At 45.8% G+C, this 27,297-nt stretch overlaps 1 protein-coding gene across 1 annotated transcript in view; it reads right to left on the bottom strand.

Annotated features, from left to right (window-relative positions):
- CRHR1 (corticotropin releasing hormone receptor 1) overlaps positions 1–27,297 on the bottom strand; it is a 2,003,326-nt gene that overhangs the window by 790,518 nt on the left and 1,185,511 nt on the right. The gene's annotated exons all lie outside the window — the stretch shown is intronic.

The raw sequence follows: 27,297 nt of genomic DNA, 5'->3' as shown, positions 1-27,297 counted from the left end.
CATCGTAAATAGTATAAAGTTCAATTTTTTTTTTACCTTGAACCAAAGCTAACATTCGAAAAGGAATGTATGAAGGGAGGGATGTAACACTGTCAAGTATGATAAGGTTCACCATTCCAAAACTAGACAAAGGAACTTCATAAAAATTAATTGCCCTGAACGGAGTGTCAGCTTTACGTCGAGAGAATGGAAATGCCAAACATCATGTAAGTTTTACTTTCAACGATTTTATAGACCAATGACTGAACTTATCATTCGCCGACTGTTATTGCTGCCTTACATTGTACTTGGTTGTTGTTTGTGTCATATTGCAACGACACGCAAATACAGCATGTATGTGTAGTGGCCTTTGTCTCGCCCACATGGGCAGTTCACTATCAAGATGCATGTAGTCCACTAGTCAGTTCCCCCACATTCCACAAATGAGTAATTCAACGCTAATATTTAATTAAAATTTCATCTATGTGTTCTTCTTCCACTTAACTTGCTTCCTGATAGTAGCGTTAGCCTAGGCATCCCATTTCACGCTACACATATTTGATAGCACTAACCTGTGAAGCAAATTGTTTCACGTGTGTGTTCATCATTGGTTTTGACATAAGCCCAAATTAATGGGTAAAATGATAAATTGTAATAAAGATTGGCTACTGAGACACATTTCTGTTATGTTTTTCAAATAACTACATCCTGCCTTTCTGCAATTGTCATCGATTACAGATACCAACTGACGGGTTCTTTAATTGGCAGCTGCAGATACACGTGAATGGCTTCATCACAATGACGATCTTTTGGGACGATCGTCATGGTCTGATATACCCTTACATGGTATCAGCGATAAGGAGCAACCTGACATCGTTTACGGTGGCCTAGCGCCAAGCTAATGCCCAGGCCTTGCGATTCACGTTGCGCCAATGCGCTTCTTATACTCAAAAGGAACACCGCGTGACTCACGATAAACATTTGTGGATTGCCATCAAAGAAAAAAATTACCCATTTTCTTGAATATGCCAATCGTCGGATGTTCTTGGAGCGTTTGTGAAATAAAAGTACTTTACAAATTGTACAGTTTTGCTATTTCTTTTAAAAGTATAGTATTACTGCCACGATGCAATCCACTGCGCTGTGACAGAATAGGCAGTAATAGCTAGCAGGCAGCCCCGCTTCCACCCTGATAGCATTGAAATGTGCAGCTCCTAATTCTATGAAAATGCAGTGCCCCCTCTGGCCATCTCCCAATCAGCTCCCTAAAGAGAGCATGCTGTTACTGGCACCAGGCAATACACCGTGCTATGACAGAGCAGGCAGCAATAGCTAGCAGGCGGCCCCCCTTCCACTATGACAGCTTTGAAATGTGCAGCTCTTAATTCAGTGCAAAATCATTGCCCCCTCCGGCCACCTCCCTGAGACCTCCCTAAAACGAGCATGCTGTTACCGCCACCAAGCAATGCACCGTGCTGTGACAGAACAGGCAGTAATAGCTAGCAGGCGGCCCCCCTTGCACTCTGACAGCATTGAAATGTGCAGCTCCTAATTCTGTGCGGAAGCAGTCCCCCCTCCGGCCACCTCCCAGAGACCTCCCTAAAGCGAGCATGCTGTTACTGCCACCAAGCAATGCACCGCGCTGTGACAGAACAGGCAGAAATAGCTAGCAGGCGCCCCCCCCCTTACACTCTGACAGCATTGAAATGTACAGCTCATCATTGTGTGCAAAAGCAGTGCCCCCTCCGGTCACCTCCAGGAGACTTCCCTAAAGTGAGCATGCTGTTACCGCCACCAGGCAATGCACCATGTTGTGACAGAACAGACAGTAATAGCTAGCAGGGGGCCCCAGCATTGAAATGTGCAGCTCCTAATTCTGTGCAGAAGCAGCGCCCCCACCGGTCACCTCCCAGAGAGCTCCCTAAAGTGAGCATGCTGTTACCGCCACCAGGCAATGCACCTCGCTGTGACAGAACAGGCAGTAATAGCTAGCAGGCGGCCACCCTTCCACTCTGACAACATTGAAATGTGCAGCTCCTAATTCTGTGCAGAAGAAGTGCCCCCTCCGGCCACCTCCCAGAGACCTCCCTAAAGCAAGCATGCTGTTACCGGCACCAAGCAATGCACTGCGCTGTGACAGAACAGGCAGTAATAGCTAGCAGGCAGGCCCCCCTTGCACTCTGACAGCATTGAAATGTGCAGCTCCTAATTCTGTGCAGAAGCAGTCCCCCCTCCGGCCACCTCCCAGAGACCTCCCTAAAGCGAGCATGCTGTTACTGCCACCAAGCAATGCACCGCGCTGTGACAGAACAGGCAGTAATAGCTAGCAGGGGGCCCCAGCATTGAAATGTGCAGCTCCTAATTGTGTGCAGAAACAGCGCCCCCACCGGTCACCTCCCAGAGAGCTCCCTAAAGTGAGCATGCTGTTACCGCCACCAGGCAATGCACCGCGCTGTGACAGAACAGGCAGTAATAGCTAGCAGGTGGCCACCCTTCCACTCTGACAACATTGAAATGTGCAGCTCCTAATTCTGTGCAGAAGCAGTGCCCCCTCCGGCCACCTCCCAGAGACCTCCCTAAAGCGAGCATGCTGTTACCGGCACCAAGCAATGCACCGCGCTGTGACAGAACAGGCAGAAATAGCTAGCAGCCCCCCCCCCCTTTACACTCTGACAGCATTGAAATGTACAGCTCATCATTGTATGCAGAAGCAGTGCCCCCTCCAGTCACCTCCACGAGACTTCCCTAAAGCGAGCATGCTGTTACCGCCACCAGGCAATGCACCATGCTGTGACAGAACAGGCAGTAATAGCTAGCAGGGGGCCCCAGCATTGAAATGTGCAGCTCCTAATTCTGTGCAGAAGCAGTGCCCCCTCCGGCCACCTCCCAGAGACCTCCCTAAAGCGAGCATGCTGTTACCAGCACCAAGCAATGCACCGTGCTGTGACAGAACAGGCAGTAATAGCTAGCAGGCGGCCCCCCTTGCACTCTGACAGCATTGAAATGTGCTGCTCCTAATTCTGTGCAGAAGCAGTCCCCCCTCCGGCCACCTCCCAGAGACCTCCCTAAAGCGAGCATGCTGTTACCGGCACCAAGCAATGCACCGCGCTGTGACAGAACAGGCAGTAATAGCTAGCAGGCGGCCCCCCTTGCACTCTGACAGCATTGAAATGTGCAGCTCCTAATTCTGTGCAGAAGCAGTGCCACACCTGGCCACCTCCCTGGGAGCTCCTTAAAGTGAGCATGCTGTCACTGGCACCATGCAATGCACCGCGCTGGGACAGAGGAGGCAGTAATAGCTAGCAGGCGACCTCCCCCCTCCCCCACCCGCCTTCCACTCTTACAGCAAAAATGGCGCCAGCCTTCACTTTTTCATTTTGCTGGCAGAAGCTCATAAATCAGGCAGAGACATTCTGAAAGCACACCAAAGACAATGGGGAAGAAGCCCCCTCTCCCATCACACACATTTGTTCACATATCTGTTGGCTCATCCTCCCGATGAAAGCTCACAGGGCAAGAAAGAGCTGAAAACACATGGAAATGCCAGCTTTTGATCCCCCTGCCATCTCCAAAGGCCACCGTGATTAATGTTATGAGGCAAAGCCATTCGCCAACTATACAAACATGCGACGGAATAACCCAATGTGTCAGGCTGGGATTGCACCCAAATTACAAAATAAGACTCAGTGGCTCCTGAAAAATGTGTTTGTAAAACGGGCAGAGGACAGCGGGATCTGCGAGCTTCCGGTCCCTCAACGCGAGCTTGTACGAGAGGAGCTCTTTAGTGGTGAAGGCTTAAGGCGGAAGGACCCGAGGCTGATTTAGTGTGATGACAAGCTCTACAAGGACATCAGAACCATGGCACGCGCGGCCCCTGAAGCTCTCGCAACAGTCCTGAACTCAAGCAGCAATATCAATGTCTCTTCAAGTCTAGCATCCCTATCTCGGGTGTCACACGTGTCTAGCCCAGGGGTCTCAAAGTCTGGTCCTTCAGAGCTCTGACCAAACCAGGTGTGCCAGTGGCTCTACACATGGGTCTGTGTCACTCTTTCACAGCAATGATTTCGCTGGTCGCTTGTTGCCTCTGTAAAGAAAATAACGAGGACAAGGTCACAGGGGATGTCCCCGTGAACCGACCCTCCACCCCCCCCGGAAAAACAGGGGTCAAACGATGTCACTGTGAAAGGACACCCATTGGCAGGGCCGTGCTGAATGGAAGCTTCTTTATGAATGCTGCAAAGGCGGTGCTGGGAATGCGTACAAGATGAACACACATTGGCAAAGCCAATAGTATTGGCGTTTACTGCTGTTCTTTGCATTTTGCATTTATAGGTACCAGGATACAAGGAGGAGAGAGCAACGTTTCAGAGGAAGATGCAATAAGGGGCGCAGGTGTGAAGAGAATGAGAAGGGGAATAGCACAAGGGAGGAAGCTATTGGTTGAGGATACTTTTGATGATGAGCAAGAGGAAATGTGAGGGAGAAAGGGTGAGAGTGAGAAGGTAAGAAATAGAGAGTAGGGGGTGGGTGGGTAAATGTAGGGCAGGTGATTGGGGTAGAGAGAGAATGAAGATGGGTATGTGGGGCTAGAGAGAGTGGGGGTAGAGACGGAGAGAGTAGTGATAGAGTGGGTGGGGGTAGAGAGTGTGGGGGTAGGTTTGACGTGAGTAGAAAGAGCAGAGGTAGGGTGGGCGTAGGGAGGGTGGTTGGTAGATAGAGTGAGGCTTAGGGTGGGTGGGTGTATAGAGCATGGGGTTTAGGGTGGGTGGCAGTAGAGAGAATGGGGCTTAGGGTAGGTGGGCTTGGGGTAGAGAGAGTGGGGTTTAGGGTGGGAGGGTTTGGAGATAGTGGGTTTTAGGGTGGTGGGTGTAGAGAGAGTGGGGCTTTCGGGTAGAGCAAGTGAGTTTTAGGGTGGGTGGATGTAGAGTGAGTGGGTTTAGGGTGGGTCGGGGTAGAGAGCTTGGAGCTTAGGGTGGGTGGGGCTTAGGGTGGGGTAGAGAGATTGGGGGTTAGAGAGAGTGGGGCTTTGGATGGGTAGGGGATAGAGAGAGTGGGGCTTTGTAAAGAGAGTGGGGCTTAGGGTGGGCCCCTGGGGTGTAGAGACAGTGTGGCTTGAATAGAGAGAGAGAGGCTACACAGGCCAGTTACCTCAAGTTTCAGAAATCACTAAAGCAGCTGCTGCTGCTTCTTTTCTAAAGCGCATGAATAATAAGGAATTGGTCAGGGTTACATTTCCAGTAACACTACTCATACAGTTTTCTCTAGTGTGCAATAGACAAACTTTGCGCTCAAACAACTGGTGCAATGATTACACAACTCCTGCACCCAATTGCTCCGCTTAGATGGATGCAGTGGAAACTGAAGCTTTTATGTTGGACAGACCTCCACCACAGGTACTCAACCCACAAAACTATATACCAAGAGTTTAACTGAAAAGCATCAGGCTAATGTTAATTAAACTCCTGCCAGGCATGCAGTCCTTTGCCTTCTACCCAGTGCTGCTCACGTCTGAAAGTTGTCTGCGGGTTCAGGGACCCTTTCAAAATCAACAGTTTCAAATTGTAATGAAAGCCTACACACGGTAGCTCATCACACTAAGCTACACAAAGTAGCTTATGTTCACCAACAATGACAAATGCACGGCTGCATATAAACACTAAATACCCAACTGTAGCACACTTCTTTACCGAGCTAAAACAATTCCAGGTGCCCTGGCCGTCGTTACTTTGCCAAATCCTGAATGGCTTGCGTGGCAAGTTTTCACTCGCAATGAACCATAACAAAGGGAAAAAGAGCCTAGATAAACCTTTAATTGACACAAATATAATAAGACTTTACTTGGGAGCCTTCACCAAAGCTTTGAGCAGAGGCAATTGCCCTTTTAAATGAGAAATCTCGCACGGCTGTGCATGAGAAGACTCTAGGTTCTTGACACACCACCTGTGGCTTGCCATACTATGAATGGTGACCTCCACTGCTAGGGTGACCAGACGTACCGGTTTTCGCAGCACCATCTAAGTATTTTGCCCTTGCCCTGTTGTCCCGAAACTTTGAGTTTTCAAACCTCGTCCCGGGTTTTGGGAATGGCTGGCTATTGAAAACGTTCTTATTTAGATAGCTACCTACTCTTCCGCTATGTCTGTGATATAAATTCTGTTCAAATCTGATGATGGCCACAATTTGTGGTTTAATTTCCTAGATGTCAGCTGGGCCACTATATGGTTAAGTCCATCACTGTGCCCGATATAAATACACTAATCAAAATCAAATCAAATGGCTGGCTATTGTCCAGGTTTTTGCCGGTGACCATCGAACAAATGCTGAAATTGAGCAGGGGGAGGGCATGAAGCGCTTGCGTTTCGCTTGCGTTTGATGCCCTCTCCCTTCGTCCATGACTTATCTCCTCCAATGAGAGCTTTGAGCTTTTAATGAACACGCACTTGCGTGTATTTTATGTGAAAATGGCCACCGACATAGAAGTAGGACTACAATTTCATTGGAGTCCTATGTGGCGAAACGGTAGTTCTACTTCTATGTTGGATGCCCATCCCGGTTTTTTATTTTAAAAATGTGGTCACCCTATCCACCTCCCAGCCCCCGAAACAGAATTCTCTCAGCAAACCTTTACACACCTTAGGATAACACTTTCATTTTGTGACTTTACATGTGACTGGGCTTCTATGAACAGAAAGCCTTTCATTAACGCTCTGGCAGTAATTCCTTTTAACTCGTGTTTTATATCAAGCAACTATTCAGCAAACCCTTTATCAACGCACAATTTTGGCCATAGTCGGAAATGGGAAACACAAAGGGACTTGCAGAAAAATTAAAGTAAAAGACAGACCCGGCATCAAGTAAAGTGCTTACTATCAAAGAGGGCGATGGACCGAATCCTCCCGCTCCAAATATTCGTGACAAGAAGGCTGGAAATGTCTCAATATCGAATCCGACAAATGGTCCCCAGTAGCTGAGCCCTACAATAAGTGCATCGGGAGAAGGCTGCCAGTGAAATAGCCCAAAATAGCCCAAAAAGGCAAATCACTACACCGCTGAGAAATGGAAAGCCTTGTCGAAATTGCTTCTTACAAAGCTGTTGATTGGAGAAAATCTTGTTAGGGAGCTCCTCATTTGATAGTACAGCGAAGTTTGTAGAAGGAAAATGTTAGTGAGTTGGCCATTTTATTTCATGGCATTCCTGGTTGCTATGTCAACCAAGACTTCAACCTTAGCCTCAACAATCCCAACGATCCTGCAGCGAAGGCACTAAACACTGCCCTTGAGACACAAGGGTTCAGTAACGCCATTACTGACTCCACTCACACCCAAAGTCGTATCCTAAATTACGTTGCCCCGCACAACTGCTGATTGGCTATTACTGCAAACCAACCAACCCACTGGTTTGACCACCACGTCATCCAATTTGACATCTCTAACCCAAGGAACAGACATCTCCCTAAGCCACCACTCCCGCCAGCAATCTCTAGCAGCTCTCATTAGCTTACTGCAGAAAGTATATTACCCCACCTACGAGTGCCAGCCTTCTGGCTTCCCTTCTCCAACAACCCAGAGACTCTTGCACTATCCTACAACACTGCTATCAAGCTAACATTGCACGCTATTTCCTCTCTCACAGCCCAGAAAGCCAAACCCACCAGTCATGCCAACGCCTGGTTCAAACAACCGACCATCTAGAACTCTGCTCCAAAAAATGGGCCGCTGCCTCGCTATGGCCAGCAAATCATTCTGACGCGGCAAAGCTAGAATTCCAAAACCACTCTAAAGAATACAAAAAAGCCATCATCCGAGCAAAAGCCTCATCATTCAAATCCAGAATCGCGGATGCTAAATCGGATACTAAAGAGATCTTCTCTATCCTCAGGGACCTAGAGACTCCCACCCCCCGTATCACAGAACATCACCAAAGACAAGACTTGGTGCAATTAAATACCAACAGCCATGCTTAACAAACTGGATACCCTCCAAACCAAAATCAAAATGACTTAACATACCCTGACCAATGCACCCCTGCCTAACCCGCCACAAAAAAAGAACCAACCACCACGTTCTCATTCAATGAAATCAACATCATGAAATCCATCAAACCCTGCAGTTGCAAAGGGGACACCTGCCCCACAGCCATTATCAAGGACTGCGCCAGCACCCTTGCCCCCTTTCTGACCGCCTTGGTTAATGCATGCTTCTCCACCGGAAAGGTCCGCCCTCTTCTAAAAAAAATACCTTGGACCCCATGTTGCCCAACAACTACAGGCCATTAATCACTGTCCTGTTCCTGTTAACAATACTAGACAAAGCTGCCAATGTACAAGTGCAAAAATTAATTGAGGACAACAAACTCCTCGGGCTATGTCAATCAGGGTTCTGCCCAAGCCACGGCACAGAAACAGCCCTACTTAAGCTGAAAAATCAAATGGATCATGCAAGAGACTCAGGTAAACCTTCTCTACTCCTACATCTCGACCTCTCTGCAGCATTTGATCTTGTCGATCATAATGTCTTTTGCCATCATCTGACATCCACACCCAACTTCTCACCCAATGCAACTGCCTGGATTACTTCCTTGAATGCAGGACCATGAAAGTCTTCTCCGACCAAGCCTCTGCCTCACCTACTATAATTTTATGCGGCATGCCAGAAGGGTCATGCCTCCCACCCGGCCTCTACAATATTTTCACTAGACTCTTCTTACACATCCTGGACTCATTAGGTATCTCCTACACCAACTACGCAGATGATACTCAAATCCTTCTTCCACTAACCAGTGACTACAAATCAGACTCCAGAGCCCTCAATGCCATATACATCAGTATCGAAGCCTGGATGGCTGTGAATGGACTATGGGCCTCATTACACGGATGGCAGTAAGGATTTACCGGTACCGGTAAAATACCGGTACCGGTAAATCCTTACCGCCTTACTACGAGGTCCCTTTGCGGGTTGGGGAATTTAATGCCTGCTTTTTGCAGGCGTTAAAAACCAACCCGCAAAGGGACCCAGGGAGCTAATTACGGTACCGCAATTTGCGGTACCGTAATTAGCGCCTTCCCCATTCCCATTGAGCCCTATGGGGCAAAAATGGGAATGGGGAAGGGCAATGGTGGAAGGGGGAATTACCGCCCCGCCAACCTTGGAATGGGGCGGTAATTCCCCTTTCCGCCAAGGCGGTGCCGGTATTTTACCGGCATGAACCATGGTGCTAATAGCGCCATGGTTCTCCGCCATCCGTGGAATGAGGCCCTATGTCTCAACAGTCACAAGACTGAGCTTCTCCTGACTGGGTCTACTGAAACCCTCAAGAAACTGAACACACAATTCAGCCACTTCATTATTGACAACATCAAAATCCTAGTCTCCGAATCCGTAAAAACTCTTGCAGTATACTTAGACTCAAACTTCTCCGTGACGAGGCAAGTCAATGCCATCGCCTCTGCCACTGCATACCATGCCAAATTCCTAAATGCAGCTAGAACATTCCTATCTAAGGACAATTGCCTTACAGTTGCCAGAGCAATTACAGGATCAAGACTTGACTACTGTAATGCCCTTTTTCTGCGAACATCAGCAAAAAATCTGGAAAAACTGCAGGTTATCCAAAACAGCACTCTCAGTGCAGACATAGCCATTTCCAAAGGAGCACATATAACTTCCACCAGGAAACAGGCACACTGGCTACCCAATAAAGAGTGTTTCCTCTTCAAAACCCTTGCGCTAACCCACAAACGTGTTGACCACACGCCCCCCCCAGCTATCCCAAAGAGAACACATTTCCATAAAACCAATCAGAACTCCTTACTCTAACTTGCTCACAGTTCCTAAAATCAAGCGGGTCAGAGCACGAGGAGCCAGCTTTCCATACCTAGCAGCCCTGCAATGGAATGCCCTTCCACCATCTCTAAGAGCCGAAAACTCACACATGGCCTTCCGCAAAACTCTCAAGACCTTACTCTTCACCTAACCACCACCGCACACACGTATACACCGCTCTCAACACTATTTGCCTGTAAAAGATAATGTATGTCTGTATCCAATCTGTATTCCTAGCCACAGGCCGCTCAAAGGTCTCATGTAACTAAGCCCATCACATGTAACAGCGCCTCGATGCCCAAGGGCTGGTTGCACGCTATATACATTTAAATAAATAACAAATATAACAAACATATAATTCAGTTCAGAACCCCAATTACTCCTCTCTCTCTTGTAACAATGGTTTGGGCAAATTTGTGGCTTGTGCCACACAAAGTTGCCAAAACCAAAACAGTGAGATGAGGAGCAGGAACAGGGGAGGGACATGGAGGGAACAGGAAGGAACCATCATGGGGGCCAAGAATTTGGAAAGTAAACCAGGGGAGTGGAAAGGGGGTGCACGCGTACAGGTTCTGTGGAAAAGTGTTCGACAGAAACATGACCCCAATCCATATAAGTATGTCCCATTCATGTTTACTACATTCAAATGTATTCAGAGTGGCGATCCTAAAAAAATGAGCAGGCATTGCTCTTTAGGACTGGGTTTGAAGGCCTGGAAAAGACAGGAGCTGGCGTTGGATACTCTAGCTCAGGGATGCATAGTATCTGCCTAACCTGCTTTTATTATTGTACCAGCACACTTCCACACTAGACAGCCAGCTGTTTAAAGGTTTTAAGCTTTTCTGATACTTTGATGAAGAGCACTACATTGCATAGAACTGGGAAAGCATAGATTGTATTGCAGTACTGCTCGTTTGCTCGTGCCATTTCTTGCAAAACGGTGCAGACTATTGCAACATGTTATTGAGACACAGCCCAGAGGATCAACTCTGCCCCTGGGGCTGGGGAAATTTCTGCTCTCTGGTAAAGTCAGTGGAAAAGGGAATTTGTGCCTGGAAAGTTCTAATGAATTGGAAAAGAGTGGGAACTCAGAAGATTGACTTCTGGAGGAATTCAACGTATTGTAGCAATGGAGGTATACATTGGAAAAACACTGACAATTGTTAAGATGTATTGTATTGCATTCGGTTATTTATATAGCGCTCTTTCCCCATTTGTATAGCCTCAATGCGCAATGTGCTGAAAGTTCAGTGACAGACATTCAACTGAATCCTTTGTGGGTAACAAATGTTGCCGAAGTGAGGATGTTTTTTTTTTAATTTTATTTTTGTATTTTTGTATTACTTGTGTGTAATCACATTATGATTTTTACAGGGAAGAACTTATCGTTGTAGTTCTCTGAAGAAAAGGAATTTTGTGTTCTTAGCAGTCAACAGATCGTTTGTTCAGTATGAGAGTTGATCTTATTGAAGGCAATGCTGAGCAGTTTTGCTGCAGTGTTGGTCCATTTGGCGTTTTCTCCCGACAGTAATCTGTTCCACCAGACGTCTTCTTCCAAGGCCGAGGAGTCCATCCCAATAGTCGACAGGTAGGCTACTCTTTCTTGATTCAGCACTTTACAGTGCATCAGCAGGTGGCTTAAGCTTTCAGGCTCTTCAGGTGTGGCACATAGTCTGCATTCCTTAGAACCGGACTGCAGTCTGATGGAGAGAATTTCACGTGCGGGAAGTAAATTCAATTGTGCTCTCAGAAAGGTCTTCATGAGGCCTTTGTCTGAGATTTGATGCAGTATGGTAGTGGAAGTTTGAGCTTGTTGAAGCTCGGCTTGTTGAAGCTCGCTGGCAAGTGAGGATGTTGGATTCAGTGATTCAAATGTACACCGGCAAGTGAAGGACTCACGATGCCAGTGTACCTGTTGACTGTTCAGAAGTGACGGTACTCTTCCGTTAGATTTCTGCAAATCGCGTGGCTGAAATATGGCTCAAGCCATTTCTCAACCAATCCACCAGCCACGGTTCAACTTCAGAACCTGTCCTCCGTCTCACCCGGCCCCATCTGAAATCATGGGTCTCAGCTAGGATGACCAGATAAAAAAAAAAAGGGACATGCCACAGACATAGAAGTATGACTAAAGTAAATACACATAAAACAGTAGTCCTACTTCTATGTCGCTGGCCTGTTGCGGGGGGCAGGGAGGGGGTGTGCTCACAGGCACACTCCTCTCATGGGAGGAGAGCGCCGAGGAGGGGAAGGGGGGAGGAAATGGGAGCGTGAAAAGCATTTCACACCCACATTCACGCAGGAAAAGTCGCGCCGGGACCCGAATTCGGGATTTCGAAATCGGGTGCCGGCAAAAAACGGGACCGTAGCCACCCACCCTTACAGACCCGGGATGGGGTTTGTAAAATTAAAAAACTCCCCGGACCCCGGGACGCAGGGCTTTTTCCCGGGACTGTCCCGGGAAAACCGGGACGTCTGGTTATCCAAGTCTCAGCAGTTTCTATGAAAAGAACATGTGAAGGCACTTTTCATGGCAGCTGATAATTTGAATGAAATGTGTCTGTGCTTCAACTGCCCTCTGGGTAAGCAGCTTCCATGTGCACCCAGGAGCATTGTAGAATGGAAGGAGTTTGAGCATAGATGTCATTTCGGGGTCGTTCAGGGCCGTTAGCTTGCAACCCCATGCCAATCTGCTGCGACCCCTGGACATCTCATCCTCCAATAATAATGCTATTAATTAGGGGTGTGACTAAATCCAAAACTAGGCACGCATGGCGCACAGTCAGCATGTACTGACTGTCTCCATTTTGTCTAGCATCAGCCCACGTGTGAAGAAAGAAGCCGACGTCGGGGAACATCGCGTGAGCGCTGCCCAGCATGAAAAGTTTAGATCATGTACATTTTGGGAGGGTTTGCCGTCGTTGTGCGAGGGAGACACTGGGTCTCCTTTCCTAGGAAGATGGACATTGAGCATAGCGGTATAGAGTCTTTATATTGAAAATGAAATACTGAATCACTTATATATCTAAACATATACCTTGAAAACCCTTATATCGAATATATTTGTGGTGGGGTAAAGGGTACATTTTTGGGGGGAAACGGTCTGGATGAGCTTTTAGGGGCCAGAAACAGGTGTTTGGGGGGCCTCCAAAAAAAATAAAATAAACAAAAACTTATAATCCAATATTCAGGTTTTCAAGGTATATGTTTTGATATATAAGTGATTCAGTATATATAATACCTCAGTATAAAGACATGTAACCGAGCAGAGCAGGCTGCCTGCAGCACTTAACATTCACCCCACCCATGTCAGTGTCAGACCTGTACTGGCCTAGCAGCATGTAGAGTCGGAATCGACAAATGCCTTCCTTGATTCAGCAGAAAGCTTGCCGTCAACGTCTGGTGTACGAGATAAAAGCGCTTTCCCTATTTTCTCACGTAACCAGACAATATTGATAGAAAATGTCCTGGACGGTCATCATTTAGAACTTTACAGCATGCTTCATTTGGAAGGAAAACACTCTCCCTCGACTTCGAGTATGAAGCTCCCCTCCACACGTGCAATCTTTTGCATTGTTAATGGTGTCAGGCGGAATATATCCCTCTCCGTCTTGCGCGCTGGTACATCCTCTCAGCAGCTTTCTCCTGGAGCATTTCACGGGTTAGAGGAGGCTGTTGTGGATTGTGTTATGCACAAGTGCAGAATGAGAAGGTGGTCACTGAAAACAAGGACATTTCGTAGAGAGAGAATGGACTCTGCGGCGAACCTACTCAGTGTTGTCCAGCATTGATACTTTTGTTGGAAAATTAGACGTTCTACTCAATGAATCTGTCTGCATTCTTTGCATGCTGACCCTGGTCTTAGTCGTGATTATTTTCTGCACACCCTCTCAGCGAACTAACTCATCTGCTCACTCGATGCATTCCTCATTCCTGACCTTAGCTTGAAAGAAGACATTTGTCAAACACTCAACAGCATTGCTTCATAGAATCGAAACCTAATTATATCTGACTTATTTGCTCTTTGTTCTCTTTTTCATCAAAAAATGTTGAGCTGCAAATAAACTCTTAGGGCCCGCTTCATGGAAATATCTGTGTGGCCAATAGGGACTTTGTGTGCCAAACCACTTACGAAATCCTGTTTGTCGATTCACGGAATTGACTGCTTGGGACTTTTTTGTACTTTGCGTGGGGTTCATGTTTGATCGGCACATCACTGCGAGAGGCAGAGTGCCTTGCGGGAGACAGCATGCAGAGCGCTCAGGGTAGGGTAGATGGTGGAATGTGGAAAATGAGGAAAAACAAGGGAAAATGTGGGCGTTACGTAAGACGACTCACAGGCAGTCATCTCATGCCCACTAGAGCACAGAACGGTACGTATTTATGGATCCAACGGCACAACATCTTGGTGGGGAAATGGCCATACAAAGCCTTCATACTATCCACAAACCCGGAGGCAGGCATACAGGCACTTGTGCATAGGATTCACTTGCCAGAGGTAAGATTGGGTGTTGGATTTACGGGTGCGTGTACGCAGCCGTGGTCCCGATCTAACTTAGGGGCACGCGTATGCAGTGTAGCGGGGTGCAGGAATGGTTTAAGGGTGTTTGCACGCAGATTTCTGCGTTTTACCAAAGTTACCATAAATCGTACACCTGTTGTCGGGGTGCCGGTAACAGTTACGGGAGACCCGGCAAAGGTTCCCCGAGATGGAGGCCTGCTTTCAGGGGACCCCACGCACTGTTTGTAGGGTGCATGTATTTGCGCATGGGAAGTGCTCAAAGGCAGCTGTTCTGGCTGTTTTTGCTTTGCGTAGGTGTTGGGGGCGTTCCGTCCGTGACTTACATATAGGGTTACTTTCCACAGACAATTCCATGACTACGAGGAGCGCACATTTTTTATTCTGCGCGCAGCCTCACGCAGTGTCATTCTCAGCGTGCTGCCTTTGCAGGATAAATGTGCACTTTTCCATGAACTGGGCCCTTAATCATTGGAATGATTACTGAAGCATACTGTAGCTACATTCTAACCACGTGCCTGAAAGTAGTGGCTCATTTTAATATCCTACGCCTTTAGTGGTGTGGGTTTAGTAATTTTGAGCCCTATAGAACTTGTTCTGGAAGAGGTGTTCCTCAATGTGGTATTTTAGGGAAATGTGTGTTTTACTGTAACCCAATTGTAAAAGTAGTGGAGAGTGAAATGGGAGTGAACCAAAAAGAAAAGCGATGGAGCGATTAGACAGCATAAATAGGCAATAAGCTTACAAAACACTTTTTGTTGTCCAAAAATGGAAGGGAACGCTTAACACAATCTTTCCAGGAGTGACCCATACTGCACCGTCTAATGGTTACTTGCCTTAAGTTTTCTTCCAACTAAACACCTAGCAGCTAATTAAGTGGAGGCTATTATGCAAGTCTACGCAAAAAGGACACGCATACTCGTCCTTGGCTCTTAAGGGGTTAAATTAACTTGTCATTACTTCAAGTTTATCATTGAACACAATGATATAAGGCTTGTCGATTGTTTGTGGCTTTGTGATGTATGCTAAGGAGACAATCCTTGCAAGCGATATAAAGGAAATATTTGGAAGGGGATGTGCCCTTGTGCTGGTGGCAACTTAGTCTTACTGTAAGTCTTTACCTTGCGGGCCAGGTTACCCCATGCAGTGCCACGTACCTCAAAGATAGTTCAAGTTCTTCTTGGCAACCGTTGGGTCTTAATTTGCCCAGGCTTCATTTTGTTTGAGACACACATTTAGCTTGACAGTGGAGAGCGGATTTTTTTGGTGGAGTTAATGAGATGAAAACAAAGTTTACTTTTTTGTGTAAAACACTTATTGTTTTCGGTCTGAAGCAAGACTCACACTGTTGGAGGCTGCACTTCTGGCGCTGTGGACGGGGAAATGTTTGCTGTGGGAGGCAAGACAAGATGATAGACTATCGTAAGTGTATATTGTTTAGGAGCAGGTAAGGGATATAATATTAATAAATAATAGGTGTGTTTATTGTATCTACTTGGCTGCTTCCAAAGGATAAACGGCTAGTTGAGCTGCCAAAAGATCCTATTCCTAGTCTTGCAATGAGTGTGTTATTTCGGCTGACTTGTGTAATGGCTGCTGCTATTCTGGATATGCCCTTGCTTCAAGCCAAGCAAGCCACGCAGCTGCTATATTGCAATCTTTGCAGACAATGGGCCTCATTACGACCCTGGCGGTAAGGGGTTAGCGCCAGCGTTAGCTGCGCCGACCCCTTACCGCCAATTACGAGGTCCCTTAGCGCCATGGCGCTTTTAACACCTGCTTTTAGCAGGTGTTAAAATCCATGGCGCTAAGGGACCATGGAGTTAATTACGCCACCGTAATTTACGGTGGCGTAATTAACGCCTTCCCCACTCCCATTATGCCCTATGGGGCAAAAATGGGAATGGGGAAGGGTAAATGGGGATTGGGGACTTACCGCCCCGCCGACCTCGGAATGGGGCCGTAAGTCCGCCAACCACCATGGCGTAAACGTAGTTTACGCCATGGTGGTAAAGTCACGGCCCAGGCGGTAACTTACCGCCTGGGTCGTAATGAGGCCCAATGTGAACATCACTCAAAGTTAAAGCATTGGTCTCTTAAAGCACATTACGTTGCCGGGCCTACTTACAAGGTTTATAAACTGGGTAGCATTAACATGGGAAATAATACCACCAATTATTACAGTGGTTAGAAGTGTAATCCATTTCCAAATTAAGTGTTATTTAAAAATAAATCATTATTAAGATTGGTGACACAAAAATCTATTTTAAATTCATCTAGAAGAGGAAAGTATAGGAGACTTTACAATGGCGTGAAATGGATTTGTAGGGCAGCTGCCCATTGCCCTTAGCTTCTTGTTTCTACTACAATGTAATGCAGTTTCCAGTTGACAGATGTGACGATTCATGGGATCATGTCACTTCTGTCCAGGGGGGAGCCCTTCCCTGTGAGGCTATGGAGCTGAGCCCGCTAAGCAACAGCCCCCCCTATGCGTGGTTGGAAGTGGGACCTCACAGGGAGAGACTCCTCTCATGGGGATAGGAAACAGGGATGTCATTTTAAGGGTCGCCAGGGGTCACACATGCGACCCTTGAGGTCTCCTTGCAGCTGTGCTCTCCCTTGCTACCCCTAAAAAAACATTTTTCTTCATTTTTTTTATTGAAGCTCCTGGGCTGTGGCCAGCATCATGTGGCCCTTTCTTTCTGGAGTGGCTGGCTTTCTTGTTCAGGCCTCTTTAAAAAACAGGGGGTTCCACAAGTGTAACACTTTGAGCAGTGGCCCTAAATAAGAAAGAATAGAAATAACACATCATTTGTCTTTTTAGAATTCTATACAATAATTGCTAAAGGTTTATTTCAGGCACACTTTCAGGGGTGAGTCATTGATTTTGCTTGTTCTTAAACACCTCAAATTAACAATGCAAACACAAGCTTCCAAAAAGCATTTAGAGTAGAGTAAGCATCCATTCCAGACTATGGGCCTCATTACAACTCAGGCGGTAAGGGTTTTACGGCGGCGTAAACAGCGCCGACCCTTACCGCCTGAGTACGAGGTCCCTTAGCGCCATGGCGGACTTAACACCTGCTTTTAGCAGGTGTTAAAATCCATGGCGCTAAGGGACCATGGAGTTAATCACGCCACCGTAATTTACGGTGGCGTAATTAACGCCTTCCCCACTCCCATTATGCCCTATGGGGCAAAAATGGGAATGGGGAAGGGTAAATGGGGATTGGGGACTTACCGCCCCGCCAAGGTCGGAATGGGGCGGTAAGTCCGCCAACCACCATGGCGTAAACATAGTTTACGCCATGGTGGTAAAGTCACGGCCCAGGCGGTAACTTACCGCCTGGGTCGTCTTTTGGCCCTATGGGCCTCATTCCGAGTACGGCGCTAACCAATGGCGCTATTAACGCCTTGGTTGACGCCGTACCCGGACCGGCAGCGCCTTGGTGGATGGCGGAATTGCCGCCCCATTCCAAGGTTGGCGGGGCGGTAATTCCCCAATCCCCATTTACCCTTCCCCATTCCCATTCTTGCCCCATAGGGCATAATGGGAGTGGGGAAGGCGTTAATTACGCCACCGTAAATTACGGTGGCGTAATTAACATCAAGGTCCCTTAGCGCCATGGTTTTTAACACCTGCTAAAAGCAGGTGTTAAAACCTCCATGGCGCAAAGGGAACTCGGAGTATGGCGGTAAGGGATTACCGCCACCGCTCTCGTTAGCGGTGGCCGCTATCCCTTACCGCCATACTCGGAATGAGGCCCTATGTATTTTGCTTTTCTCAAATTGCAGCTATGGCACGTTTTTTTCTGCCATTGTCTCTGTTACGGTCATAACAAGACATTCCATCTCGGTGTCCTTGGTCACTTGTCAAAATCCTTGTGCCTAAAAGCTTGTCTACAGTGTAGCAATGTTTGACCATAGCACATAAAAGTGGCTCTTTATTTCATTGTGCCACAATTAATGCTTTTCTGTAATGTGTCTATCTTTCCTATCTCCCTTGCATGCTGTTCAGGATGTTTGTTTGCATTCATGAGGTAACGAGTGCCCAGAGTACAGCATGCTGTATGAGTGCAAGTTGTCCCTGTGATACTGTATTTTCTTTAATACACAGTTATGAACCCTTCCAATGGTATGTATTTTGCCAACCTCTGAAGCCTGAAAAGTAGATCCACTGAGGTTTACAAGTGGCCAACTTTGCACCAGACCTGCATATTAACTGGCCTGATGTTAAATCTTAGTTACCAGTGTAATGGCATCCACTACAGAGTGTAATTTGCTTTCTGACTTTGAGAAGATTCACACATGTAATTGCTAATTTTAATATAACCAGTAAGATAGCTATAGCCGGTAAGGTAGCTTGGTGGGCTAAGCGCTTGCTTCTGCGATATGTGTTTGATCCGTAGGTTGCATGTTCGAATCTCGGCAAAGTCAAATCAGCCTTTTATCATTCTGAGGTTGATAAATGAGTACCAACACAGGTTTGGTGATATTGTATGTATATTTGTTGTATATAAAGCGCTTAAGCGTAAGTGCTGTATAATAACACATTGGGCCTCATTCTGAGTATGGTGGTAGTCATGGCGCCATTTGCGCCATGACTACCTCCCATATCGGTACCGACTCCGACCTGGTTCAATGGGGACTTACCGGTGTAGTCCGACCTTTGCGAGACCGGTAAATCCCCATTGAAAAATCCATTCCCCATTCCCATTTGAGCCCCCATAGGGCTCAATGGGAATGGGGAAGTAGCTAATAATGGTACTGCAATTTGCGGTACCGTTATTAGCTCTCTGGTCCCTTAGTGGCTCCCGCTATGGGACCTCGTAGTAGGGTGGTAAGGGGTTACCGGCACCGGTCTCCTTAACGGTGCCCAGTATCCCTTACCGCCCTACTCGGAATGAGGCCCATTATCACATGACCTTGGACGTCTACTTGGAATCAAAGTCATTTGGTAATATGGGCCTATACACACTGATACATATGGTGATCCATTCTTGTATGAAATGTATATCACATTACAGTGATATCGTAACCATATTTTTCATAGTGTACTTATGAACAATGCTATGTGATGCCACTTTCTGTTTTGTCAAGCGGTGAAAAGTCATGTTGCATCGCTTCCTGTGATGACACTTTGGGGTGGGATAACATGACAACAATTCCTGTGATGTCATCAGAGGTCAAGGGTCATGTTATGTCACTTCTGCTACCCCTAGCATTTTGGTGAAATGAAGTCCCTGATAGGGACTACCGTTCCTGATGGAACTCCCTAACCCTCTTCCCCTTGAAACCATGAAACCCATAAAGTCTGCTGAGAAACTATCTGAAAGCTCTACTATATGCAATTGCAATACTCCTTCATTTCTTCCAGGAAGTCTAAAACAAACACAGTCTGATCTCAAGTCATCTTCAAAGAATACTGTGAAGAGGAAGATTGACGGAGGTATACAAACTATTCCTTTGCCAACTATAGATGGTAAATGGAAGAGGCATGAAGAATGCACAATGGCCACAAACAAAGGTCTATGACACTACTCTGGGGAGGACTTTGCTGTATGACTTAAAAATGGAGAAAGGACTTAATGTAGAGCAAAGCAGGCATGAAGCCTGGCAGACTCGGAAAGTTCAAACCTGGAAGCAAAATGCTACATTAGGGAAGCAAACCAACAGCAGGTTGCAGGTGTTCTTTACAAGCCGACACAGAGCAGGCCTGCCTGGAAGCTGGGAAATGACCAACGGTGGCATTATTTTGAGGAGGTGAACCGAGCGGTTCATCAACTGCACCAACACAACCTGGCTGCAGAGCCAGTGGAGCCAAAGCACGGCAGCGGGTAGTAGAATGAGAAGCGCAAACAATGTTTTTCAGGAACGCAGCGATCCAACAACCCAGAATGAACCAATGATGTGTCTTCACCAGAGAAGAAATAACAGGAGTCACTGCAAATCCTTTAGGGTATTGGGGAAGAGTTCTGAATCTAAAGATGGCATCAGGAGTAATCTCCCTCATCTCAATCTTTGTACCAGATGTACTGAATGTATCAGGAGTAATCTCCCTCGCCTCAGTCTTTGTGCCAGAAGAACCAAATGTAACGGGCGTGATCTCCCTCGTCTCATCTTTGCACCAGAAGAACTGAATGTAAAGAAGGCATCAGGACTAATCTCCCTCATCTTGGTAGTTGTGTCAAGAATAATGAGTGGAAAGAAACCCTCAGGTGTAATCTCCCTTGTTTCCAGAGTTGTGACAGACGTACCAAGTGTGGAAATTATATCGCAAGTGATCTTCCTCTTCTCAGTTGTTGTATCAAAGAGATTAAAATAGAAGAACGTTTAGGGAGTAGTCTCCCTCAACACTTTAGCCTCAAGAGGGATCCTAAGGCCAGAGAGTACTATGAGAGAAGTCTCTTTTATTACAGTGTTAGAAGGAACCAAGGAATCTATGGAACAGTTTCCCTTGTCCTTACCAACGGGAAGAAGATCCATAAAGCCCAGGAATAACTATGTGTTGGAAACCAGAGGCATTTATGACCTTCAAGTAAACCCTAAGAGAAGCCTGGAAAGAATTGAAAAGGTTGATACAAATGGTTGCAGGAAGATATTCCAGTGGCTGAACCAACTGAACCAGGTGAAGGGAGTCATTCTCCTGCGTTTTCCACATAATTATTGAATCAGAAACAAAGGAAAAATGTTACTAAACATCAGCCAAGTAATTGACCAGGAGAAGGATGCAGTTCCTGATCTATTGGACCAGGAGAAGGGAGTCTTTTTACTGGTATTCTCTACATGTGTACATGAATTTTCTTACACCTCATTTTGAGGTCTTTGGTTTTCATCTGCACTTGTATACAGTTAAGTATGTTTGGAGAGCAGTATAAATGCTGAAATCATATGAAGTTGAACTGTTACCAAAGACTAACAGAAATACACGCATAGGGCTAATCCCATTAAACCAGGAGATGGGAGTCATTCTCTTGGGACTATTTATGTTGATATCTTTTGTTAGTGTTAGGGCTAGAGTAGGCTAGTTTGGACTGCGGATGGACACTGACACCCGCCCTTATGATGAGCACCCAAGTTATTCGTTAGTTAGGTAGGGAAAACCTTTAAGGAAATTATAATCTTTTTTATTATTTAAATAAAGATCATAGTAGAAATGTCACCCCATTGTACGACTCCTTATTCAAGCTTGCCACACAGCGCATTGTTAGGAGACAGGAATTTGACATAGACACAGAGGACTCATATTTTGGCTATAAACATTTATTGGAAAATACAAGGGTTGGGCAAACACCTCACTAGCCCTAATCTAGGAGGGATTTCTCTACCTCAACAAAAATGAATGATCTGTCCATTCTCAAGATTTCAAAAAGTAAGTATATGCCCGGTGTCCATAATCGTATTCTGACCCTCACACTCTAAAACTGACTCTAAGTTGCAAAGGATAATGTCTCTGGTCTTTGAAGTTCACAAATGTTCCAAACCACCAAAAAAGTATAAATCCAATGAAAAGGTTCCATCTGGCAATATTCACTGTTCCACGGAGTGATTCCCTTCCCCAGAATCCTTTTCTCAAAATGAAAATGTTCAACACAAGAATGATCAGATTCCTTATAACCCAAGGGGGCAACTCCCTCCTCTTCGTAATTCTACAATTCCGGGCAACACCTCCCTTCCCCAGGTTTATGTTTATATTTAGGACAGATCAAAGAAAACACCCCAAAAAATGCATGTTCCTTTTTGGTTTCTCCTTTTTACTGTATTCACAATTCTAGTTGCCAGTTCTAGACTCACGGGTTACCTGGTACACTCCTCTGGCCCGGTTCCTTTCTTTCTTGAGCATAATGTACAATTTTAAAAGTATGACCCATTCTCAAGATTCTTTTTACACTCTTGACTGTGTTTCACACACTTGGCTTTGCCTGGTATACACTCCTGCCAGATCTTTTGCACAATGTCACCATTCTCAGGGTTATGGGTTTCCTTGAGCACTCCTCTTTACTTGTAACACACTTTTACTGGTGCACTCTCCTGACATGATTTTTGCACAATTTTAAAGCTCTCAAAGGCATGGGGCTTCCTTGAGATACTCCTCTTTACTTGTAACACACTTTGACTAGTGTGCTCCCCTGCCAGGACTTATATCTTGCCACTTTTTCTTTTATCCAATAAATAATGTCCCTATATAGTTGACTTAATAAACCTTGTTTCAGTCAGTATTTCTTGGGTCTTTTATGTACCGTGTACCTCCCCCACTCTCAAGGCCATCCTGCTTTAATTTACTTCAACTTCTGTGGTAGAGGTTCAATGACCCGTTCAGCAAATGGGTTCTAATTAATTCACCCTCTCCACAGGCTTCATTCAGTCTCTCACATCTCATGCTCTCAAAGCGGCACACTCCGTTTGGTAACCCGGTAACGCGTTTGACTTCCCCAGAGTTACCGGTTGCTTGGAGTGTTTCCTCTGCTTCAACAGTCCTTCTCCGCTCTGCAGTTCTTCTTTGCGAACATCTAGCGAGTCACTGTTTCTCCACTGTACTCTTTCCTGTTGTGTATGATTCCTGCTGCGTCAGGTGGTTTGATGGCAGGCTTCCAGCTCTTCAGTTTCTAGTTTCACCATCAGGTGTCTTTTCTGTACCATTTCCTTCATTGTTTCCACCTCCAGTGGGCTGACCTCGACCGCAGCACACTCCAGCCTCTGCAGCTCTGCTTCTCCTTTCCCTTGATGTTCTGTCTCCTGGAGTTTCTCCTCTCACTTCTGTCAGCTGCAGAATATTAAAACTTCCTGGGCTGACCAAGCAATTTCCAGAGACTAGACCGCTGTGTTGGTTTCCTGCTCTAGTCCTCTGCATTGCTCCATCTCTCTTTCCCGTCCCAGTGGATGTTGGGTCTGTTTTCAGGCATTGTGGAGGAAGATGGAGTGGAGTATCTTTGGAAGTGATCATCACTATTCCCTTCCTCGTCCCAGTTGTTACTATAAGATGTTCAATATAGCATAGCTGAGTATTATGAGTCGAGCTGATATCTGGGTGAGAGAGTGGATCACAATATGCCATACGGGCATGTGGAATGGATGACACATCCCTGAAAGGAAAGGGAGGGTATTTAACCTCCTCCAATGATGTTAGATCATGTTCCCAAGGGTTAGCTCCCCCAGGTAGTACTCCATCATATAGCCACACCCAAGGTCAGGATCAGGTTGCGGCTGCTCTCCCATGGCCACATTCAAGAGACTTCCTCAGGTAAAGGAGTGGTGACATCATTAGATTCATCACACCATACAAGGGCAGAGTCTTAAGTGCATGCAATCGGGTGAAAGTCTCGCTCTGGGGCATAACAACACTTTCACAGTTTGCGCATTATTCTGAAAGTGGTGGAGAGTTCTGTAGGTCGCCACTTCCTATGACTGCATTTAATCCTTGCTTACGGCCTGGCAACCAACATGGTGCCGCCGGTTCCGTACCGCCATAATGGGTAAGGTATTCTCGCACACCATGATCTGCTTTTTTATCTGAAAAGAGCTCCAAAGCAACAACATACTTTGTGTGTCTGATCCTGTACAGAGTGTGGGGCCACCACTATTATCTAGGACAGACAGGGCAGTAGTAGAGAAAACATGGCATCAGGGGCCTATGTTGTTTACACCTTCCCTCCTGACCTGATTACATAATGTTCCATTCCACATGAAACCCTGCCAGTGTGGAACCACAGGAGGCAGCCATGGCCCGAACAGCACCAAGACGTTTCTTCTTTTACTTGGTGTTGATGAATAGGCTCAATAGCAAAACATAATGAATTGAGAAAAGTGTCACAGTTATTAAGGATATAGTGCTGATAACAAGGAGTGCCTGTTGTGCATGTCACATGTTCTGGTCACTCCCTGCCACTACATCAGAATAAGAGCAAAGCGATGTGGCAGGTACTTTAAGAGCCTAACCACCACTTCAATGCCACCCTTTCTCCAGCCCCAGAATGAGAAATGCTGTCTACAGCCACATCTCTCCATGTCATTTCGCTTGACATTTTGCATCTGCCACACCTGAACAGATTCCTCTGGGCTTGGTCCAAGAATGGATCTGTCTCTGCACCTCCACAAACTCTCATGAGGAAAGTCCTGGAAAGCCACTGGCTAGATGTTCTGCTTCTTGTGTTTCAGCCATTTCTCCAAATCCTGTTTCCGCTCGGCCGAGATTCAAGGGTTTTTATTGAATCTTTAAAGCGCCCTAGTGCTCTCACTCTCGTCATGTTGCTAACATATTACCTAACATAAAAATCCTTAACCCAAGGATTGTACCTATCCAATGTTGACGCCCACTGTTTAAGAGCTGGCATATACTCACAATCGCACCCTAAAGATCATATGACTAAGTTCCCCCAGGGACTTTATAACTCCCTTCTCTATCCAATGGTTAGTGTTTTACAGGGATCAGGCATTTGTAATTGGTCACTCTCAAACTCTCTTCTTCCTTTCCTGTCTTCTTGTTACACTCTTCCTAAATGTCCACCCACCTTGTACTTTCCCTTCTTCTCTTCTGTCCCTCTGATGCCATTTACTCTTTCTAGAATTTACCTCAACTGTTAGATATTACTCCTTCCTCCTATTTCAAACTAGTACTCCCTTCTCTACACTACTATTACTCTTTCCTCCACATTACTGCTCCCTCCACCCTACTCTGGCTCCTTCCTCCACACTACTACACAATCACCCTTGTTCCACTCAGTACCACCCACTTCACAGGCACTCCAGACCCTTAACTAGTCTATTCACAATTGCTACACAGACATGCACACCCACACAGCACTACCACCTCCACTCAATAACCAATACCTCACCTTTCTCAAAAGTCATCTCTACACTGCAGCCGCTGCTGCATACTCATCTTTCTCGGGTCTCTTAAATACTGTGGATCATATTTTCCCTTCAACCCACTTTTCCCCTATTCGTCGACCTCCTCAACTGTGGCTAAGTCCTTCTATTCGCCTCTAACATCGTACTCGTTGGCGTATGGAGAGACGTTGGTATATATCGAGATCCCTTTTTGATTCATCATCCCTATCATACGTACATTCCATCTATGACACCTTACATCTATAGTCAAAACAGCAGTATTATTCTTACTTACTCTCAAAATATTCAGTCCACCCACACTATTTGTTCTTACTCCTTCTGAACCGGACCCATCAGAAATCCTCTGTGTTCTCTGCTGCCAACTTTGCCATTTATTTTACCTCGAAAGTGTATTACATATATGAGTCCTGCCCTCTGGATCTGCAGCACCATCTGGCCATCAACCTTCCTCTCTAAGTCCTCAAATGCTTCCATTTCTCATTCCTTATCTTACACTCTCCTTTAATTCTTCTTTATCCTCAGCAGTCCTTCCTCTTGCATTCAAACACACTACTATTATACCAATCATAAAGAAACCTTCAATTAATCCCTCAGTCCTATCAAATTTCTGTCTGGTTTCTCTTCTGCCATTTGTCTCTAAAAACCTTGAGAGTATTGTCTATCCTCAGGTTTCTTCCTTTCTGAATCAACATTCTCTTTTTTCTCCTCTCCAGTCTGGTTTCCATCCTTTCCACTCGACGGAAACAGTCTTGCTCTCGGTCACTGATTCTCTTCTGTCTGCTCGTTACAACAAACAGTCATCACTGATTATCCTTATAGACTTGTCTGCAAGTTTTGACACAGTGGATCATACTATTCTTTCCTCTCTGCTTTCTTCCTTCGTCTTACTGGCTCTCGCTATGACTGGTTCCTTTCATATCTCTAATCATTCCTTTTCTGCCTCATGGTCTGGCAAATCCTCTGCTCTCACCCACTTTGTTATGGTGTCTGTCTGGGCTCTGTTCTAGGACTTCTTCTCGTCACGTAATACACTGTTCCTTTGTTGGCTATCATCTCCTCATTTCACTTCTCTTTCATTTTTAAGCGGATGTATCTCAAATCTTTCATTCATTTTCTTTGTTTCTTAACTTAATCTTTGCACTTAAAAATTTTTCTGCTTGTCTGTCTGCCATAGATTCCTGGATGACAGCAAACGTCTTACATCTAAATGCATCCAAAACAAAGATTTTATTTTTTCCTTCCTCTCTTATTCCCCTGCCTATTCCTCCTTCCTCTATTTTCTTTTCCCGTCACATCTCCATCTTACTACCTCTGCCTGTAACCTCACTGTCCGCTTCGAGTCTGCTATTTCATTCTCTCTTCACATTTCTGCATTGGCATGGTGCTGCTGTTTGAATTTGTTTAATATTTGTAAGGCTAAGTTCTTTCTTTTAATGCCTCTAACATTCTTGTTTCTAGTTATACTCTTTCCCATCTGGATTATTGTTCCTCCCTCTTACCTGGACTACCTGCTTCTCATCTTGCCCCTCTGCAATCTATCTTTAATTCCTCTATTCATCTTATTTTTCTTCTATCCCTTTGTGAGTCCATAACTGCTGTCCTTAATGCTTTGCACTGACTTTCCTTTGACACCCGTCTTAAATTCCACTTATTATGTCATGTTTTTAAATCCCTTTATGCCATTGAATCCCCCAATTTATCATTGTTGACCTCCTCGTATCACCCTACCCGGAATCTCAATTCTTGCTGTCTTGCCCTTATGCCTCTTGCGCCCAGTCATGTTTTTCTTTTTTATTTCTGTCCTGTCACCTACGCTTTGGAACTCCCTCCAGCTCTCTATTCGTTCTGTTACTTCTTTCTCTCTTTTCCGTATTTAGCTTAAATCTCATTCTTTCTTTTGCATAATTACTCTTAAATTGTACCATGTTTACTTGTTTTGTAAGATTTAATTATGCAAAGTGCTTGTGTTAGTTGCTATAAAAATCAAAATAAAATACAAAAAAAATATACACTTTGCTGCTCCTACTCTGACCTTACCCAAATAACCCACACTTCCTGCTTCATCTGGACCCTTTTATAGCACACCCTTTTCGGGGATTGGTTCTCTTTCCTTGGCCAATGTGGCCCCG

Source organism: Ambystoma mexicanum, chromosome 13 (assembly GCF_040938575.1).
Source record: "Ambystoma mexicanum isolate Mex_15411 chromosome 13, UKY_AmexF1_1, whole genome shotgun sequence".
Classification (NCBI taxonomy): Eukaryota; Metazoa; Chordata; class Amphibia; order Caudata; family Ambystomatidae; genus Ambystoma; species Ambystoma mexicanum.
The sequence above is the reverse complement of the archived record's forward strand: the minus strand, read 5'-3'. Positions and strand labels throughout refer to the sequence as shown.